This window comes from Mustela erminea, chromosome 10 (genome assembly GCF_009829155.1).
Source record: "Mustela erminea isolate mMusErm1 chromosome 10, mMusErm1.Pri, whole genome shotgun sequence".
Classification (NCBI taxonomy): Eukaryota; Metazoa; Chordata; class Mammalia; order Carnivora; family Mustelidae; genus Mustela; species Mustela erminea.
Genome location: NC_045623.1, coordinates 89,574,042 through 89,594,120, shown reverse-complemented (window position 1 = coordinate 89,594,120; position 20,079 = coordinate 89,574,042). Strand labels below are relative to the sequence as shown.

The following is a 20,079-nucleotide window of genomic DNA, read 5'->3' as shown; positions in this document are numbered from 1 at the left end:
CTCATCATTCGAAAAAGGTATAAATAAAAATAAATCTAATGTAACTTTCACTCTTTATTCACTTCTAATTGTGTAGTTTGTTGCAATGAGTATGTATTACTTTTGCAATTTCACAGAGATTTTAAAAACAAATAAATCTAAAGCATTAGAAAAGGGAAGTAAATTACATGCAAATACCAAAGCAAAAAAAAAAAAAAAAAAAGGATGTGATATAAGATTAAGCAAATTAGAGGAGCAGCAGTTTGTTGGAAAGAACTCTGGATACACATCAAAACCCTGGGTTCATACTGACATACATTAATGTGGATGAATCACAAAAACTGTAGATTGAGACACAAAAGAGTGCATATATGGTAGGAGTCAAGAACAGGCAAAATTAATTTTTAACAACAGAAATCAGAATAGTGGTTGCCCCTAAGACAGTGGAGACTGGAAGGATGTGTGAGGGAACACTGAAAGGTTATGGCAATGTTCTCTCTCTTGACTGGGCTGTTGGCTACACGTGTTTACACTTGTCAAAACTCATCTAATTATATACTTGTGCTTCTGCCCATTACACAGTATGTAAACTGTATCATTAAAAAATCTGATTGGGGGGGCACCCGGGTGGCTCAGTGGATTAAAGTCTCTGCCTTCAGCTCAGGTCATGATCCCTGGGTCCTCGGATCGAGCCCCACGTCGGGCTCTCTGCTCAGCCTCTCTCTCTGCCTGCCTCTCTACCTACTTGTGATCTCTGCCAAATAAATAAATAAAATATTTTTTTTAAAAATCTGATTAGGGAGACTGGGTGGCTCAGTTGGTTAAGTGACTGCCTTCAGCTCAAGTCACGATCCGAGGGTCCTGGGATCCAGTCCCACTTAGGGCTCCCCCTGCTCTGAAGGAGCCTACTTCTTCCTCTCCCTCTGTCTGCCACTTCCTTGCTTGTGCTTTCTCTCTGTCAAATAAAAATAAAATAAAATATTTCTTAAAAAATAAAATTAAAGGGGCGCCTGGGTGACTCAGTGGGTTAAGCCTCTGCCTTCAGCTTGGGTCATCATCTCAGGGTCCTGGGATCGAGCCCCGCATCAGGCTCTCTGCTCAGCAGGGAGCCTGCTTCCCCACTTTCTCTCTCTGCCTGCCTCTCTGGCTACTTGTGATCTCTGGCTGTCAAATAAATAAATAAATAAATAAATAAATAAAATCTTTTTAAAAATTAAATTAAATTAAATTAAAAATCTGATTAAATTCAAATAAAGAAAGAAAAAAATCTCACTAAAAAAATAAAGGACAGAGGCCTGTGGGTGGCTCAGTCAGTTAAGCATATGACTTAATTTCAGCTAAGGTCATGATCTCAGTGTCCTGGGATCAAGCCCCACTGAGGCTCTGTGCTCAGTGTGGAGCCTGCTTCTCCCTCTCTCTCTGCCCTTCCCCACCCGTGCCTTCACGCATGTGCTCTGCTTTCTCTCAAATAAATAAATAAATAAATAAAATCTTTTTTAAAATATTAAACATAGGGATGCCTGGGTGGCTCAGTAGGTTAAATGCCTGCTTTTGGCTCAGGGCATAATCTCAGAGTCCTGGGCAGGCACCCTGCTCAGCCCTCTGTCTGCCACTCCCCACTGCTTGTGTGCGCCCCCGGCTTGTATGTCCTCCCTGAAAAATAATAAATAGGTTGATTAATTAATTAATTAATTAATTACAAAGTAAAAATAAAGAACAGAGGGCTGGGAGGATGGACAAAATGGGTGAAGGGGAGTGAGAGATACAGGCTTCCAGATATGGAATGTATACATTACAGGGATGAAAGGTACAAGGTAGGGAATATAGTCAACTGTACTGCAATAGCCCTGTTATGATGACAGAAGGTAGTTATACCTGTAGTGAGCATGAAGTTATCCAATCATTATGCTGTGCACTTGAACTAATGTAACATTGTGTGTCAACTATACTTCAAATAGAAAGATGCACAGAGGCTGTAGAGTACAAAGGGGGAAAAAAGACACTGTTCGACTCAACTCTACCATTTATTAGTTGAGTGACTTAAAGGAAGTTACTTAACCTTTCTGAGCTTGTTTACCTATAAAATGAAGCTACTAACATAACTTATCTAAAGTGCTGGGGAGTGATTGTAATGGTATATACCAAAGTAGGAGCACTGTGCTTTGCAATTTTTCATTGCAAATGAATGCTAAAGGAGTTTTAAAAGTAAAAAGGGACAAAATTGTTCTTCTACTTCTTACAATTCCACAAATGATTTTGGTATCAGGAATACTATTCTTTAAAGACTATCAATATTCTACAAAGGGAAATTAAGAGTTCTCAATTATGAACAAAAAGGAACATCAATGGGTATGACCTAAGACCTCCTTCTACGTAGTTAAACACAACTTCTCAAAATATTATTTCAGGGGCACCCGGGTGGCTCAGCTGATTAAGCGTCTGCCTTGGCTAAAGTCATGATTCCAGGGTCCAGGGATCAAGTCCTGCATCAGGCTCCCTCCTCAGCAGGAAGTCTGCTTCTTTCTCTCAAAAATAAATAAGTAGGGGCGCCTGGGTGGCTCAGTGGATTAAGCCTCTGCCTTCGGCTCAGGTCATGATCCCAGGATGCTGGGATAGAGCCCCATATCGGGCTCTCTGCTCAGCGGGGAGCCTGCTTCCTCCTCTCTCTCGGCCTGCCTCTCTGCCTGCTTGTGATCTCTGTGTGTCAAATACATAAATAAAAATCTTTAAAAATAAATAAATAAGTAAAAATTTAAAAGAGAGAGAGAGAAAGGATTTTGTACTGCTTTTTAGTACTTGCTACAATGATGGCATAATCAGGGGAGAAAAATGTCTCACTTTTGAATACCTGAGAGTAAAAGAATTATTATTTTATTATGTCGATTATGAAGTTTAAGTATCACTATAAGCCACATCATATATACATGTGTATATGTGTATGTGTGCTTATACACACACATATTCACTCAAATTGGAACTAAGCTGAACCACTGCTTCTTTTCAAAAGGGCTTCTATATTCTAAAAATAAGAACCTTACTTCTGTTCAACCGGAATTAATCTTACAACTAACAGAGTATGCTTCAGACTCTCATATTTTACCAGAAAAGAAAAACAGCTTGAAAAGTAATATTACAGGCAAAGTTTAATAGCCTCTCCCATCAATCTCAAACTAATTTTCTTTATTGGTGTGTAGAAATCATGAAGAGCAAATTTTTCTGAGATATTTCTATATCTGAACATTATTTCCTCTGCAAGCATTCAACAATTCTTGTTTCTATTCTTCTCTTTTCTAATTCAATTCTGTTTGGTTTCTAAGTTAAGAAGTGTGCTTCATTTGCATAAATGGTAACTATTCTGAGATACCATTCATAACTATACATTTGAATTCTCCAGAGTACCATTCACAACTTCAAATGCAACAGGAAAAAACTCATTCAACATCACTTTAATGGTGACTAAGACATGAAGGATTATAATGTTATATTGTGGAGGATTGGTCAAAGGACAGTGAAGTCCCCAAATGTTACTACTAACTTGTAATCACTTTATGAATGCCCCAAGGGCAAGAACCATTGCCTTGACCAATCTACCTATCACAAAAAAATACTGAGCTTAGAAAAATGTGCCCATTAGCTTAACATAATTTTTTTAGAATTATAAAAATGCAGGGCCATCAAAATTTATCAAAGAAGAATCCTGACAAGTCCTAGCAAGTTTTCTATAAAACCAATACTGATTTTTCTCTAGGTGTTAAACTTTTCAGCTATGAGCTTTTCTGAGAAAATCTTTTATGCAAGGTAGTAATAGTCTAGTAGTTCTTTACTCCACTAATCAGTGGTAGAAACTAAATTTACATAAATCTGTATAAAAATTCAGTTATCCGGGCGCCTGGGTGGCTCAGTGGATTGAGCCGCTGCCTTTGGCTCAGGTCATGATCTCAGTGTCCTGGGATGGCTCAGGTCATGATCTCAGTGTCCTGGGATCGAGCCCCGCATCAGGCTCTCTGCTCAGCAGGGAGCCTGCTTCCCCCTCTCTCTCTGCCTGCCTCTCTGCCTACCTGTGATCTCTCTCTCTGTCAAATAAAATAAATTAAAAAAAAAAAATCTTTAAAAAAAAAATTCAGTTATCTATCTAAGATTTTATTTGGGGGGGTGTCTGGGTGGCTCAGTGGGTTAAAGCCTCTGCCTTCAGCTTGGGTCATGATCCCACGGTCCTGGGATGGATCCCCGCATTGGGCTCTCTGCTCAGCAGGGAGCCTGCTTCCTCCTCTCTCTCTGCCTCTCTGCCTACTTGTGATCTCTGCCTGTCAAATAAATAAATAAATAATTCTTTTTATTAAAAAAAAAAGGAGAGGACATACAAAGGAATCATTCAATTTTCCCCCGGCAGGCTTCATGGAGGAGATGACATCTTGTTCAGTTCAGAAGAGCAGAAATATCTTATTTCACAGCTTATGAGCCTCTTTCCAAATAAAGAACCACTCATTTCTTCAGTCAACAAAAAACACCCCCCCACCCAAATCCCAAACAATTACTGCACTTTGCACCTATTCTCAGTTTAGCAACTGTCACCCTCATCAGTCTTACTAAGTAAAACCACTACCTCAGAAATAAAACTTTCGGGGCGCCTGGGTGGCTCAGTGGGTTAAGCCGCTGCCTTCGGCTCAGGTCATGATCTCAGGGTCCTGGGATCGAGTCCCGCATCGGGCTCTCTGCTCAGCGGGGAGCCTGCTTCCCTCTCTCACTCTCTGCCTGCCTCTCTGCCTACTTGTGATCTCTGTCTGTCAAATAAATAAATAAAATCTTTAAAAAAAAAAAAAAAAAAAAGAAATAAAACTTTCAGTTGCCTGCAGACACAGACTCTGTCTAATCCTGCCTAAGTCACAAAATCACAGCCTACCAACTAAATGGCAATGATCTATCTAACTATGGGTCCACATCTACCAACTGCATCAGTATCTTAGAAAGCTATTTTGCTGGAATGCTTGGGTATCTCAGTTGGTTAAGAATGTTAACTTTGAGGAGCCTAGGTGGCTCAGTTGGTTAGGTGACTGCCTTTGGCTCAGGTCATGATCCTGGAGTCCTGGGATCGAGTCCTGCATTGGACTCCCTGTTTGGCAGGGAGTCTGTTTCTCCCACTGACCTCTCTCCTCTCATGCTCGCTTTCATTCTCATTCTTTCTCTCTCTCTCTCAAATGAATAAATAAAATCTTTAAAAAAAAAAAAAAGAATGTAGATTTTGGCTCAGGTCATGATCTCAGGGTTGTGAGACAGAGCCCTGCATTGGATTCTCTGCCAGGCATGGAGCCTGCTTAAGATTCTCTCCCTCTCCCTTTGCCCCTTCCCGCCCCCACCATCACTTAAAAAAAAAAAAAAAAGTCAATTTACCTTACCAAAAAATTTGGGTCCTCTTCCACCCTACCCAATGCATGCCAGGACCAGCAACAAAGTAACCAATATATAGGGGCACCTGGGTGGCTCAGCTGGTTAAAGCATCTGACTCTTGGTTTCGGCTTTAGTCATGATCTCAGGTCTGTGGGATCAAGTCCTGTGGCCAGGCCCCACACTCAGCGTGGGGTCTGTTTGTTCTTCTCCCTCTACTCCCCCACCCCATTCTCTCTCTCTTTAAAATAACAAATAAAAAATTTTTAAGAAGAAACCAATAGGGTGCCTGGATGTCTCAGTTGGCTAACCGACTGCCTTCGGCTCACGTCATGATCCTGGAGTCCCGGGACTGAGTCCCGCATCAGGCTCCCAGATCCATGAGTCAGCCTCTCCCTCTATCCTCCCCGTCATGTTCTCTGTCTCTCATATAAATAAACAAAATCTTTAAAAAAAAAAAAAAAAGAAGCCTCTGCCTTTGGCCTGGGTCATGATCCCAGGGTCCGGATGGAGCCCCCTGTCTGGCTCTCTGCTCAGTGGGGGGTCTGCTTCCTCTTCTCTCTCTGTCTGCCTCTCTGCCTGTCAAATAAATAAATAAAATCTTAAAAAAAAAAAAAAAAAAGACTAAGTCTTATACAGAAAATGTAACTAATATAGAGAATGAAGGTAGATCTTCAGATCAATTCAATGCCTTAACAACTATTCACACATACACAATCCCTTAAAACAAAGCATTAACAAGACTTTTAACAAATGCAAAACTCAAACACACCCTTACATATTTTTTCAAGTGATGGTGATATTTACATCATCCAGTATCTAGATCAATCCTACTTAGACTGAAATTCACTAATTTAAATCACAGTTAATATAGACCAAAAGACTGCAACTGGCAATTAAGTTGAGAAAAAGAATCATCCGCTGGTAAATAAAGAAACTCAGTAAAATGTTCTGATTTTTAAGAAATTTATCTCGAAGGGTTTCATATCTAAAATTATCATTCTAGGGACGCCTGGGTGGCTCAGTCAGTTAAGCGTCTGCCTTGGTGGTGGGGGGGGGTCATGATCCCAGTGTCCTGGGTCCTATGCATGAGGTTCCTTGGCTAAGCGGGGAGCCTGCTTCTCCCTCTGCCTGCCACTCCCTCTGGTCGTGCTCTATCTCAAATAAGTAAGTTTTTAAAAAAATTATAAATAAATAAAGTATCATTCTAGAATACAATTTCTAAACTTTGAACAAATTACAATTAACCTTTTCTGTGAAAGCAGGGCTTTGGACAGGGAGCAACAGGAACAGCTCTTAAAGATATCTGAATTGGAAGAAGTTTCACAGTTCTTTCCTTCCTTCCTCCTTCAGTTGCTGCTTTTCTGGTTTTAGAATTTCAAACAAAGAAATACATATTGGCTCCACTGCTAAGAAACGCCCGCTTTCTCAGCAACTTCCTCTTCCAATTTTCTTCCCTACCATTGACATATGAGAACAATACACACTGCCGGTCCTACCATTTTGATTAGCCAAAAGCTGAGGCTTAGAAAAATTAAGGGCTACAAGTTATCATATTCAACTACTAGTCTCTGACTCCAGGTCCACAATCTTCACTCATCTAGAAGTCAGATAACAGGGAACACAAAGAAAGGAAGGAACATTATGCTGCATCACAGGCAGGGCACTGAACCTTTGGTTCCAGGAATCCAAAGAAATTTGAACAAATGGGAAATTTCTCTCATCCAGAGAAAATTTAGGGAGGAGAAACAGTTACTGGGCTGGCTCCCCTCTGAGCCAAGAGTCAAATCTATACACCAACAGTTGGTGACCTTTTACAAGCCACCCATTCAAGATTCAAATTGAGTTCTTTGAGGTTCTGACAACTTTAAAGTAACTTTACTATTTAGAAACAGTCCTTTCCAACTCACAGACTGAAAAAAGGGAATGCACTTATAATTAGCCATCCAGAGTTCAAGGTCCAGCCTGTCTCCATGCCAGAGGTCAATTCAAGTGTCTAGGACCAGACCTCTCCCTCCATTTGTGACACAGCAAACTTCTTTTAAATGGATAATGACTTCCCCCTTGTCTGATGATTCTCAAAGGAAACCACCTTACAGTTGGTTGGTAAGCTTTGTGTGACCTTGGACAAGTTACTAAATTTCTCTGAAACTCGGTTTCCTTAAGTGTAAATTCCCAAAAGCAGCTGTAAAAATTAAGAACATAAGCCTAAACAAGGGCTGGCACATAGTAAGAGCACCATAAATGCTTCCCCTCCCACTCCTAACCCCCCTGAATTGTTTGGGGACTAACTTTCAATCATTGCCCCAAGAGGTTCCAAGGATACTTTCCTCTCCTCCCATGCTATGGAGCCCCAGTGTATAAAACTTTGCCATCTCAAAGGCTCTAGGTCCCTAGAGGACCAAGACAACCAGAGTCTACCTAATTATAGCCTGGGGTCAATCCAGCCTTCATGGAAGAGCCCCCTTAGCCAACTCGTCTCCTTACCCTGCAGACCCATTCTGTACACAAACATACATACGTACATACATACATACGTACATACACACATGTACGTACACACAATCCTCTCCGCCACTCCTCGACTCAGCAGGCCACGGATCTCAAAGAGCCCTACAATTCCTTCATGGCCCCACTTTGGAAAATAAAGCTCCGCCTGGAGAACTTGCCCGAGATCTCCGAGAACATCTGAGATCCAACTCATGTACAACTGCCTGCAAAGCCTTCGTTTTACAAGTAGGGAAACTGAGGCCCTGAGAGGGAAGTGACTTGCCCAAGGTCACACAGCGAGTTAGTGCCAGCGCCAGGCCAGGATGGGGGCACTTTCGCAGCCTCACAGATTCGCCGGCCCCTCCAAGTCTCCGAGGGGACCTCCAGGACACCTCCTCCCCAGGGGAAGGGAGTGTAGAATAAGAGGCCACCCCGCGCTGACCGCTCCCCCGGCCGGTCCGCGGCAGAAGGTGCGCCACCCAATCCTCCGGGACCCCGCGAGGCTCGAGGCAGGGGGTGGGGGGATGGCGGCGCGGCCGGGCCCGGCGCCTCACGGCGGGGCCCGCCCGCGGGGACTTGTTGCTCACCTGGTCTCGTGCGGTCGCCCTCAGCGACAGAGAGCCCTACCAGCCGCCCTTCTCCGCACGGGGTCTCTTCCCGTGGGCCGCCTCCGGAGATGCCACACAGCCAAACCCCCCTCAGCGCGCTACGCCCCCAGCCGCGCTCACCCGGCCCGCGTCCGCCATTACGCGATTCCCCGCCCTAGGACACAGCCACACCCCGCCAACGGCCCTGATTGGCTCTCTGCCCCACCCTCCTGGGGCTTTCGGGCATTCCATTGGCCCGAGTGGAATGCCAGTTAAATAGCTACGCAAAAGACGTACTCAAGGGTACAGTCTGGGGAGCTCCACCCGAGCTACTTCCGCAATCGGAGTAAACAGCGAGAGGGCAAACCAAGTGAAGTGGGGGTGGAGATTAAACTGAGTCAACTCCTAAATTCAAGGTAGGAAAATCCTACCTAAGAAAGTGTAAAAACTCCTACAGAGTGTGTTGAAATATGGATTTCACTTGTTAGAGTTCAAACAACCAGGGTTTTTGGTGGAAGGAAGGGGCCAAACCCATGAACTTTCTGTGGATACCCCTCAAGTTGCAGATAGTTTTGCCCGGGTCTCGGACCCGACCGAAAGTAGGGTGGGGAGAGTGAGTCATAGGCTCTGGCCCGCTGCTAAACGAGTCTTCCGGGGCGAGGTCCGGGGTCCTAGGACTGGGAGCCGATTCTGAAAGGCCGGGGTCAGGTGAGCAAGACCCTGGTCAGGCGTCACCTCATTCTGCGACCTCAGACGACTTCCTGAACTTATCTGGGTCTCAGTTTGTCCTTCTGCAAAATAGGAGTAGTCATGTCGGCCTCATGTCCCTGGCGTTTTGAAGCTACACGCCTGAGTTGGGTATATATATATATGCATATACCCAAGTTACTATTTTATAATCTTGTTGATTATAAAAGGCTGCAGCTGGATACCATTTGACAAATTCACAAGTTAGCGAATATCTCTCATTTAGTTCTTTCGAGCAACTCTGTAAGGCGGATATTGTCTTCGTTTTGCAGGAGAGAAAACTGAAAACTCCATGACTTACCCTGGGTCACCCAGGGAATATGAAACAACCCCAGGACTCAAACTTGTATCTTTTGTCTTCCATTTCTGTATTTCTCCTCCCAGGCCTGGTGTCCCCTGAGAAAGACGTTCTTCCTCCAACCCTTTAGCATTCCGGGGAGTGTCGTGAGAGTGCCAGTACAGTTCCCCTCTCTCCGGTTACCCTAGGCCCTAGCTGTTTCTAGGGACCTAGGAATCAGGAGGTGAGTAGGGTATGACAGGTGGGTCAGCAACCCAGACAGAATCCCAAACAAGGACACAGGGGTTGTGACACCATTGCGGGCCCTCAGCAGGGCAGCCTCCATGCCAAGACTTAAATCCAGGTTTCTTTGCTCTCAGAACAGGGCTCTTTTCATTACAGGATTGTTTTTCCCAGAAGGGCTTCCTTGGCTGTAATTCCTAATCCTTTTCCCTCTCTGGAAAGGAAGGAGGCCAAGATGGGAGGGGGAGGGGGAGCCACCTAAGCCTTTAAATGGGCGGAGACCACCAAGTGCATGGTGCTGAAAGAGCCTCAGTGCTGGCTGAGTCAGTGACCTCCGGGCTCAAATTGGGACATGTGGTCTGACAACCAATGACTATTTAAATCGTGACTGTGGCCGTTGGGTGCTGGGAGGCAGCAGGTGCTGTGCAGAAGTCAGTGTCTTTGGGTTAGCCTGACCTGAAATTGAATCCGAGCTCCACCACTTTATAGCTTTTTGAGCCTCATTTATGTCTTCTCTAAAATGGGGACAACAGGGCATCTGGGTGGCTCAATTGGTTAGGCATCTGCCTTCAGCTCAGGTCATGATCTGGGGGTTCTGGGATCTAGTCCTGCATGGGGCTCCTTGCTCAGCAGGGAACCTACTTGTCCTCCTCCTTCTGCCCGAGTCACCCCCCTGCTTGTGCTCCCGCTCTCCGTGTCAAATGAAGAAATAAAATCTTTAAAAATTTTCATATTTGTATATATATATATATATATATCCACATCAGTGCCCAAAAAAATGTATATCCACATCACAGCTAAAAAAAAAAATTAAAAATTAAAAATAAGATGGGGACAGCAGGGCAGTTGTGAGGATTCAGTGAGTTAATTGTGAAATTAATGAGTCATGTGTAAAAAGTACCTGGTATTTATCTATTCATTCAAAGATTCATCTATTCAGTAAAAAATTACTAAGTACCGGGGTGCCTGGCTGGGGCTCAGTCAGTAGAGCATATGACTCTTGATTTTAGAGTCAGTGAGTTCGAGACCTATGTTGGGTGTAGGGTCTACTTTATATTTATTTATTTATTTGACAGACAGAGATGACAATTAGGCAGAGAGGCAGGCAGAGAGAGAGGAAGGGAAGCAGGCTCCCTGCCAAGCAGAGAGCCCGACGCAGGGCTCCATCCCAGGACCCTGGGATCATGACCTGAGCCGAAGGCAGAGGCTTTAACCCCACTGAGCCACCCAGTCGCCCCTAGGGTTTACTTTAAAAAAAAAAATTGGGGTGCCTGGGTGGCTTAGTGGGTTAAGCCTCCGCCTTTAGCTCTGGTCATAATCTCAGGGTCCTGGGATTGAACCCCGCATAGCATCGGGCTCTCTGCTCAGCAGGGATCCTGCTTCCCCTTCTCTCTCTGCCTGCCTCTCTGCCTACTTGTGATCTCTGTCTGTCAAATAAATAATAAAATCTTTTTTTAAAAATTATTAAGCATTGACTATGGATAGGCAGCCTGCCAGTGGTACAGCTACAATGGTGGGCAAAACAGACAGACCCTCATGGAGCTTGGAGTTTAGTAAGGAAGTAAGTCATAAAACAAATGACCAGATGAATCAAAATAGAGTTAGAAACTGGTAAGGAACGAGAAGGCAAAGTACAAGGTGTTTATGAGAGTGCGTGTTGGAATGGGGTGGGGCCACAAGAGGCTTCCTGCAGAGGTGATATCTCTGGGTGAGTTGGTGAATGGGGCTGAACGAGGCAGCAGCTCTCTGGAAGAAGGATTGCAGGCCAAGAGAAAGGCATCGAGGCCAGTTGGAATAGGTGGCAATGAGGAGGGAGGACAGAGCTCATTTGGGGGCCTAAGCAAATGAGGTGTTACAGGGGAGGGAACCTGACTTTGAAATGAGGCTCATTTCCAAGGGTCTGTGTACTTTTCTGGTAGGCCCTGAATGCAAGCTTTGAGGCCAACCCAGGGTTTGCATCCTGGCTCTGCCATCTCACTTCAGACCTTGTCCAGTCACCACACCTCTCTGTGCCTCATCTCCTTTTCTAAGAAATGGGGATAATGATAAAGTGTCATGGGGGGCAGTGAGGACTCAATGTGGAATGTGTCTAAAGTGTTCCGGCACATAGAAGGCCCTGCATAAAAGGTGCTCATTCTTCCCAGCATGGAGGGAGGTGAGCCTGAGGCAGCAGATCCATCAGATAAGTTTGGGAGAGAGCTGATGGAAGCATCCATACACTGGGCAAGTTGTCGTCTGACCGTAATTGTTTTGTGAGACTTTGAAACCAGGCAAGCCTGGGTTCAAATCGTAACTATAGCACTTTCTAGCAGTGTGACCTTGAGCAAGTGACTTTGCCTCTGTGAGCCTCAATCTCCCGGAACTGTAAAAGTTAAATGAGATAATAAATGCAAAGCACTGGGGCGCCTGGGTGGCTCAGTTGGTTAAGCGACTGCCTTTGGCTCAGGTCATGATCCTGGAGTCCTGATCGAGTCCCACATCAGGCTCCCTGCTCAGCAGGGAGTCTGCTTCTCCTGCTGACCTCTCTCCTCATGCTGTCTCCTCTCCCATTAATAAATAAATAAAATCTTTAAACAAAAAAACAAACTTTTAAAAAATAAATAAATAAATGCAAAGCACTTCACACAGTGATTGGCACATAGTAAGCAGCTGTTAAATATTAACTTTAATAGTATTATTGTCATTAACTCTAACTTTATTAGTAATTTAATAATAATTATTATTGTCGATATCAGCATTACCACCTGTCCTAGGTAAGATTTTGGAGCTTTTGCTTGAAGGTTGTCTGACAACAAGAGCCATAGTTTCTCCTTTTAGGCAACAGACATAGACAAGTTGCTTTCTGAGGGGATGGTGCTGAACACTTGAGAAATCATATTAATAAGCACTAACACGGAGCATTTCCTATGTGTCAAACACATGCTAAGTGCTGTCCATGCATTAACTTATAAATCCTCCTAGTAGCCCTATGAGTGAGGTCCTGTCATTACCATCATTTTACAAATGAGACAAAAGAAGCACTAAGAGGTTAAATGACTTGCCCAAGGCCACCCAGTCTGCAGGAGGCACAGCTGGAATTCGAACCCAGCCTCTGAACATGAATGGACTTAACTGCACTTGAGGTTAAGCCCTCCCTCCTCTACCCCAGCAGTTCCGAGGAGTTATCACCGCCGGAGGGATGACATTATCCACTGCCAGTAGCCAAGTCCTAGGCTCTGAAAGCCAAACCCGTTCCTTTCCCACCAGTTTTGAAATGTAACCCCTGCCTGTTTGTTCCCTGCCCTCCGAGGCAGCTTAGAGCAGGTAACAGACCCTCTTCCACTGCAAGGGAAAGCAAAAAGTTGTTTAGAGTCTGAGTCCGGACCAACAGTCTTGGCCAAGTCACATCCCCTTTCTGAGCCTCATTTTCCTTATCTATGAAATAGGGATGATAGCAGCTTGCTTACAGGGCTGTTGTGAGGAGCAAAAAGAATAAGGCCTGCGTAAACTATGAAGTGCTGTCAGCACAGGCAGGCCTCTCATTGTTGCTATGGGGATGGCAAACACCCTGGGGAAAGCAGCCTAAACCAGTACAGCTGGCAAAATTGCCGTCTCTAGAAAAAGTCCTGGGTTTGAGTCCAGGATCTGCCTGTTACACGCTGTGTGACCTTGAGCAAGTTATAAAACCTGGCAGAGCCTCAGTTTTCTCATCCATAAAATGGAGTGAATAATACCAATTGTACAGCTGGGGCGAAAAACACTGAGGGAATGCATAAAAAGCCATGAACCAATTCCTGGTACAGAGCTGGCAGAACCCAGTGTGTTAAGGGAAAAACAAATCACAAGGACCATGAAGAATCACAGTGACCCATCTTCACCACCCTGGTTGAGGGGAAGAAGATGGAGACCAGTGTGTTCAGAGCCCAGGACAGTCTGCAGCCACTTCCCTACCTCTAGAATCATCAGCTCTTGCTGGGTCCACTGCATCTCTCTCTCTCTCTCTCTCCTTCTCGTCAAACAAGTTCTTCTCCACTGAGCAATCCCAGGGGGCCCTGAACCTCGGTTCCAGCCAAGCTCACAGGCTTTCCCCGCCTCCACATCCTTAATCCACAGCCTTTGCATTTGCCATTCCTTCCACCTGGAATGCTCTCTCCTCCCGGAGCGCTTGTGATGGGGAGAGGGGGGTGCTGAAGGGAAAGGATCTGGAATGATGCTCCCCTTCCTCCTCACTCCACTCCCCTACATCTCCCACGCTGCATGCCTGACCTCCCCCCCTCCCAGCGTGGGGGGATGAAGCAGCATCAGGAGGGGGAGGACTCCATGAAGGGCCCTCTGTGGGGTTTTTCACCTGCTCAGAAGAGGCAGACGGAAATGAAAGCTCTAGAAAAAAAATGCCTGCCTCTCTGCTCCGGAGGCCCCGCTCAGGGAAGCCTCCCTGCCTTCCCACTGTGCCATCTTCTCTTCCTCCCCCTCCTCCTGCAGGCAGGTGCCACAGTCAAGGAACATGGGTGGGCGGCAGGCCAAGGAGACATGGGTTCAAATCCCATTCCTGTCCCTTACCCAGTGACTGGCCGGGCCTTAGCAAGAACCTTTGGCCCCCACACACCTCATTTCTCAGCAAAAGGACAAACAGCCCTGCCTTTCAGGCGGCTGTGAGGGCTAAGTGGGGTGCCAGATGAAAATGCCTAGCACAGCCAAGGTGCTAGGCCATGGGGCAAACTCACAAGCACCACGTAGGCCCGGCCCAGCTCTCAGCACCTTGCAGATACTCGCCCATTGAATTCTCGGTAAGGTAGGTACCCTTAATCTCCCCTTTTGATAGATGGTAAAACTGAGGCACAGAGAGATGATCTACCTTGTCCAAGGTGACACAGCCAGTGAGAGGCAGAGCTTCATCTCCGTTCTGCCCACCACACTATGGTACGCTCAGTACTGGCTGTCAGGGGTATTGTTGCTCTGATTTGTTTTTATCGGCGCGGACTCTGTGCCCTCAGTGAGTACATGTTATTCTTCCCCCACATTCAAAATCTTGCTTGAATTTTTCCTCCGTCATGACATCCTCCAGGTTGTTTCTTTAAAAAGCATACATTGCTCTCTCCTCTGGCCAGCCCAACCCAGGGCTCTAGGGACCAGTGATCCATCCACCGAGTCTCTGTTTTTCAGCAGCTCCCAATATGGTGGGGAAGAAAATACATACATTAAAAAAAATTTTGTTTCAGGGTCCTGGGATCAAGCCCTACTTCAAGCTCCCTGCTTGGTGAGAAGCCTGCTTTCTTTCTCCCACTCCCCCTGCTTGTGTTCTTGCTCTCGCTGTCTCTCTCTCTGTCAAATAAATAAATTAAATTAAAAAAAAAAAAAAAGATTGGGGTTCCCGGGTGGCTCAGTGGGTTAAAGCCTCTGCCTTCGGCTCAGGTCATGATTCCAGGCTCCTGGGATCAAGCCCCCTCCCCCCATAGGGCTTTCTGCTCAGCGGGGAGCCTGCTTCCTCCTCTCTCTGCCTGCTTCTCTGCCTACTTGTAATCTCTGTCTCTCAAATAAATAAATAAAATATTTAAAAAAAAATAAAAAATAAAAATTAAAAAATATATATTTTAAAAAATTTATTTATTTGAGGGGCGCCTGGGTGGCTTAGTGGGTTAAGCCTCTGCCTTCAGCTCAGGTCATGATCTTAGGGTCTGGGATCGAGTCCCGCATCGGGCTCTCTGCTCAGCAGTGAGCCTGCTTCCCCTCTCTCTCTGCCTGTCTCTCTGCCTATTTGTGATCTCTCTCTCTCTCTCTCTCTGTCAATAAATAAATAAAATCTTTTTTTAAAAATTTATTAATTTGAGAGAGAGAGAGAGAACATAGGCAGGGTGAGTGGCAGAGGAAAAACAGGCTCCCCGCCGAGCAAGGAGCCCAATGTGGGACTCTATCCCAGGACCCTGGGATTGTGACCTGAACTAAAGGCAGAGGCTGAACCAACGGAGCCACTGAAGTGCCTCTATGTACATAAAAATTACCATAAAAGAGGGAGACACCAATTACAGCAGGAGCTGTAAGCTCACAAAACCCTCAACCTAACACAACTGACGGATTGAGCAGGTTCATAGAGGAGGTTCAAGGTTGGGTGGAACCTTGAAGGGTGAGTAGGAGTTCCTCAGATACAGTTCTTTTTTTTTTTTTCTTTTAAAAATTTTATTTATTGGGGCGCCTGGGTGGCTCAGTGGGTTAAGCCTCTGCCTTTGGCTCAGGTCATGATCTCAGGGCCCTGGGATCGAGCCCCTCATCGGACTCTCTGCTCAGCAGGGAGTCTGCTTCCCTTCCTCTCTGCCTCTCTGCCTGCTTGTGCTCTCTCTCTCTGTCAAATAAGTAAAATCTTTAAAAAAAGAAAACAAAAAAAAAAAGAATATGATGTGTAGTGCAGATCCTGCAAAGGGGACTGGATAAATAAAGGTTAGAGAGTAATATATTTGGGGTCAGACCCTGTACTGTATATGCTGCAGGTATAGAGGTGGAGAGAGAGTAATTGGGCCCTGAAGATGCTTCCAGACTTGGTGTGGGACGGGGGTGGGGGGGGATGGGGGGGACAGAAAGCCACAAGTAAAGCAAAAATATCTATATTAAAGAAAAACCCAGGGGCGCCTGGGTGGCTCAGTGGGTTAAGCCACTGCCTTCAGCTCAGGTTATGATCTCAGGGTCCTGGGATCGAGCCCCGCATTGGGCTCTCTGCTCAGCAGGCAGCCTGCTTCCCCCCCACCCTCTGCCTGCTGCTCTGCCTACTTGTAATCTCTCTCTCTCTCTCTCTCTCCCCGTGTCAAGCGCCTGGGTGGCTCAGTGGGTTAAAGCCTCTACCTTGGGCTCAGGTCATGATCTCAGGATCCTGGGATCAAGCCCCACAGGATTCTGCTCGGCGGGAATCCTGTTTTCCTTCCTCTCTCTCTGCCTGCCTCTCTGCCTACTTGTGATCTTTGTCTGTCAAATAAATAAATAAAATCTTTAAAAGAAAGAAGGAAAGAAAGAAAGAAAGAAAGAAAGACAGACAGACAGACCCAGAGGGGCTTTAAGATTACCTAAAAGAGAACTAAACTTGTCATGGGGTCAGTGAAAGCTTCCTGGAGAGGTGCTGATGTCCAGGCTAAGACTTAAAGAGCAGAGCCCCATGATGTAACCTACTGCCACCCAGCCACAAAAACAGTGCTGGCAGGGTGCCTGGGTGGCGTGGGTTAAAGCCTTTGCCTTCAGCTCAGGTCATGATGCCAGGGTCCTGGGATCAAGCCCCACATCATCTCAACGGGGAGCCTGCTTTCCCCTCTCTTTCTGCCTACTTGTGATCTCTGTCTGTCAAATTAAATAAATAAAATCTTTAAAAAAAAAACAAAAAAACAGTGTTGACTATAAGAGTAAGAAACCCCAATAAAGTTCTATTTTTTCCCATGAGTGCTCTTTAAATGTTTTTTTTAATTATCAAACATCAAATTAGGTTTTTTTTTTTACGATTTTATTTATTTATTTATTTGACAGAGATCACAAGTAGGCAGAGAAGCAGGCAGAGAGAGAGGAGGAAGCAGGTTCCCTGCTGAGCAGAGAGCCCGATGTGAGGCTCGATCCCAGGACCCCGGGATCATGACCTGAGTTGAAGGCAGAGGCCCTAACCCACTGAGCCACCCAGGTGCCCCGAACATCAAATTAGTTTTTTAAAAAAATAATATTTTGGGGCGCCTGGGTGGCTCAGTGGATTAACCATCCACCTTCGGCTCAGGTCATGATCTCAGGGTCCCCGGATCTATCAGGCTTCACACAGCAAGAGGCAGGCACCCTGCTCAGTGAGGAGTCTGCTCGCCTCCTGCCCCTCCCACCTCATACCCCCCCATAAGTCAATAAATAAAATAATATTTTTTAAAAAATAATATATGTATATATTTTTAGTGTCTCTGCTTTGCTGGTGCCCTAAACACGTGCTCGGTTTGCTGATTGGGTAATCGGACAGGGTGATAGGCCAGAGGGAGTCATCCAGGTGAGAGGTGGAGAGGGGTGTGGAAAGCAACGGGAATTTCACAGGCAAAGGCCCAGAGGCAAAAGGAAAGATGGCACTTTGGAGAAAAAGGAAATCCTTTGATGAGAGCTGGCAAGTGGGAAGAGGTGGCAATAGAGAATCGGTCTGGATTTTCAGGGAGCTGGAGGCACGAAAGGGCTTTAACTGGGATACATCATAATCCAGGGTCCCTTCTGCGAGAGCTCACTCTGAATATTTCTAGAGTCCTATTTCCGGTTTGAATCCATTCAGTCCAGAGACCCTGTGTACCTACTAGGCTTCAAGCACTGACCCAGGTGCCGGGGCTGCCGCAGATAATTAAGGGCTTGGCGGGCAGGGACACTGATGGCCACCAGACAGTGGGTTTGGCTGGACAAAGGCTTGGAGCGTGGAAGGCCCCGCAGAGAGAGCCAGCCAAGCCCGGTGCCCGACAGTGAGGCCCTGAGGTGGGAGGCTCTTTGCTGTGAAGAGGCCAGAGGTTCCTAAGACAGGAGAATAAAGGAATGAAAACGGGGGCAGAGGCAATGGGCAAGGGGTATAAAATCCTCATCTTGTAACCTCCGGAGAAGGCGGCCAAGTAGGCAGAGGGGCAAAAGGCCCAGCCAAGCCCTTCAGCCCCTCGTGCTTTCCCAGGCCTGCCGAACCCTGCAGCTTGGCTTCTCCTGGCTCCAGAAGTCAGACCCAACCCTGAAGGAGAGCAGAGGCGGGTGAGGAGGGCGCGAGGGACAGGCCTCTGCCCAACAGGGCCTTCCCTCCCAGCGGCCTGAGCCAACCCGTCTGAGGAGCCAGAGGTTACAGGGAAGGATTAAGGAGTTGGTTGCTTTTTTACCCAAACTGTGGCTGCATTTCTCTCTCTCTCTCTCTCTCTTTCTCTCTCTCTGTCTTTTTTTTTTTTTTTAAAGAAAAATGTTCCTGTACACGCACCCGGAGGCTTTTGCAGGAGGCGGCTGTTGGAGAACCGGGAAAACAAGCCAAGAAACAAGAGAGAGGAAGAAGACCACGCCTCGCCTGGCAGATTCCTAATGGCCCAGGAGACCTGAGGCTTTACTGTGGGAGGCCGGTGGGGGGGCTGGGGGGGTGCTGGCTCGGGTGGGAGGGAAGGGCAGGCCGAAGGACAGCCACTTGCTGGTCGGTGACCTTGGGCGGGATGCTGCCTGCTTCCCTCTGGTGAGAACGGGGAGGAGGGGGGGCAGGGGCAGGGCTGGCCAGCTGAGGTCACAGGAAGGCCCCTTCCAGCCTGAAACGCGATCTCGGGATGTGGGGCCTGCCAACCTGCAGCGACCCTGGGCCAGCAGAGATGAAAGGCTGCCTGTCCCCAGCTTCCGGACCCCCGAGGCCCCAGTGCCTCAGACTTGAAGGGCAGCAAAGCTGCTGCAGCTGGCTGGAGCCGGTTTCTGGACTCCCCACCCCACCTGATGTCATCCAACCCTCCCTTCCCTGTTTGGCTGGGGACCCTCAGGCCCAGAGAGGGCTGTTGACCTACCGGAGGTCACACAGCAAGTTGGAGGCTGAGCCAGGGCTCACCACAAAGTCTTTGGGCTCCAAGTCCAGTCCTCATTCCCTTTCCCAGAAACTTGGCTGCCAGGGGGCCTTACCCCAGGGAGTGGGAGAGAGAGACCCAGGGTTAGGGGAGACAGTTGGAAGCTGTGTCCTTTGAAGTCAAGACTTAATGTTGACTAAAGTGCTTTTCTTTTCCTTCTTTCTCTCTCTCTCTCTCTCTTTTTTTTTTTTTTTAAGACAAAAAAGAACGTTCCAGGCCCCTGCCATGAGCCTGGACTTGCTCTGTTGGCAGGGGAAGGAATGCAGCTCTGGCCGCCACAGCCGCTGGTGGCCAGCTGCAGCCTCCGCTCCTGCCGCTCCCACCCCAGTGGGCGCGGGGACAAAGGCCTCTTCTCAGGCTGATCCCCTCCAGCTCCCTGGATCAGTGGGGGCAGAGCATCGACCCAGAGGCTTGGTTACAGACCAGCTAAGTCGCCGTCCCTCTCTGGGCCATAGTGCCCTTTCTAGAAAATGGGAGCCAAGGATTTGCCTGACCTACTTCTCAACATTATGTGGGGGCTCCAAAGAGGTAAAGTTACAGAAATACAGACCTCTCTCGGCGCCTCCTTCTGCCTGCGGGTCTGCCTACTCAGACAGCCCTCTGCCTCACCCGACCCTCGCTCCTTCCTCGAGCTTCACCTGGCCAGCCCCAACTCACTCAGCTCGGCTCAGCAGGACCGTCCCTCGCTCTAGGGAGCCTTCCCTCACCTCCAGACCGCACTGCTCCTTCAGGGTATTTATCACTGTTGTAATTAAATAATTAATTGTGTAATTGGATCTGTCTCCCCACTACAATGTGAACTCAAGTAATAGCTGACACCCAATACTTACCCAGTACCGGGGAC

The 20,079-nt window shown here is 46.9% G+C and overlaps 1 protein-coding gene and 1 long non-coding RNA gene across 4 annotated transcripts in view; one reads left to right on the top strand and one right to left on the bottom strand.

Annotated features, from left to right (window-relative positions):
- The window catches only part of WASF2 (WASP family member 2), an 85,433-nt gene extending 76,791 nt beyond the window's left edge, over positions 1-8,642 (bottom strand). Inside the window, 1 exon segment of the mRNA XM_032303687.1 lies at positions 8,439-8,642. The gene's annotated coding sequence lies outside the window, so the exon portion shown is untranslated.
- Positions 8,643-9,028: 386 nt separating this feature from the next.
- Positions 9,029-20,011, top strand: LOC116568157. Of its 3 annotated transcripts, none has more exons than XR_004276527.1 (4): positions 9,029-9,146; positions 9,570-9,706; positions 18,598-18,862; positions 19,433-20,011. It is a non-coding gene; the product is annotated as an uncharacterized LOC116568157 (long non-coding RNA). The 3 variants fall into 3 exon arrangements; XR_004276526.1 differs by adding an exon at positions 17,590-17,677 and having other exon boundaries at positions 18,598-20,011; XR_004276525.1 differs by having other exon boundaries at positions 18,598-20,011.
- The last annotated feature ends 68 nt before the right edge of the window (positions 20,012-20,079 follow it).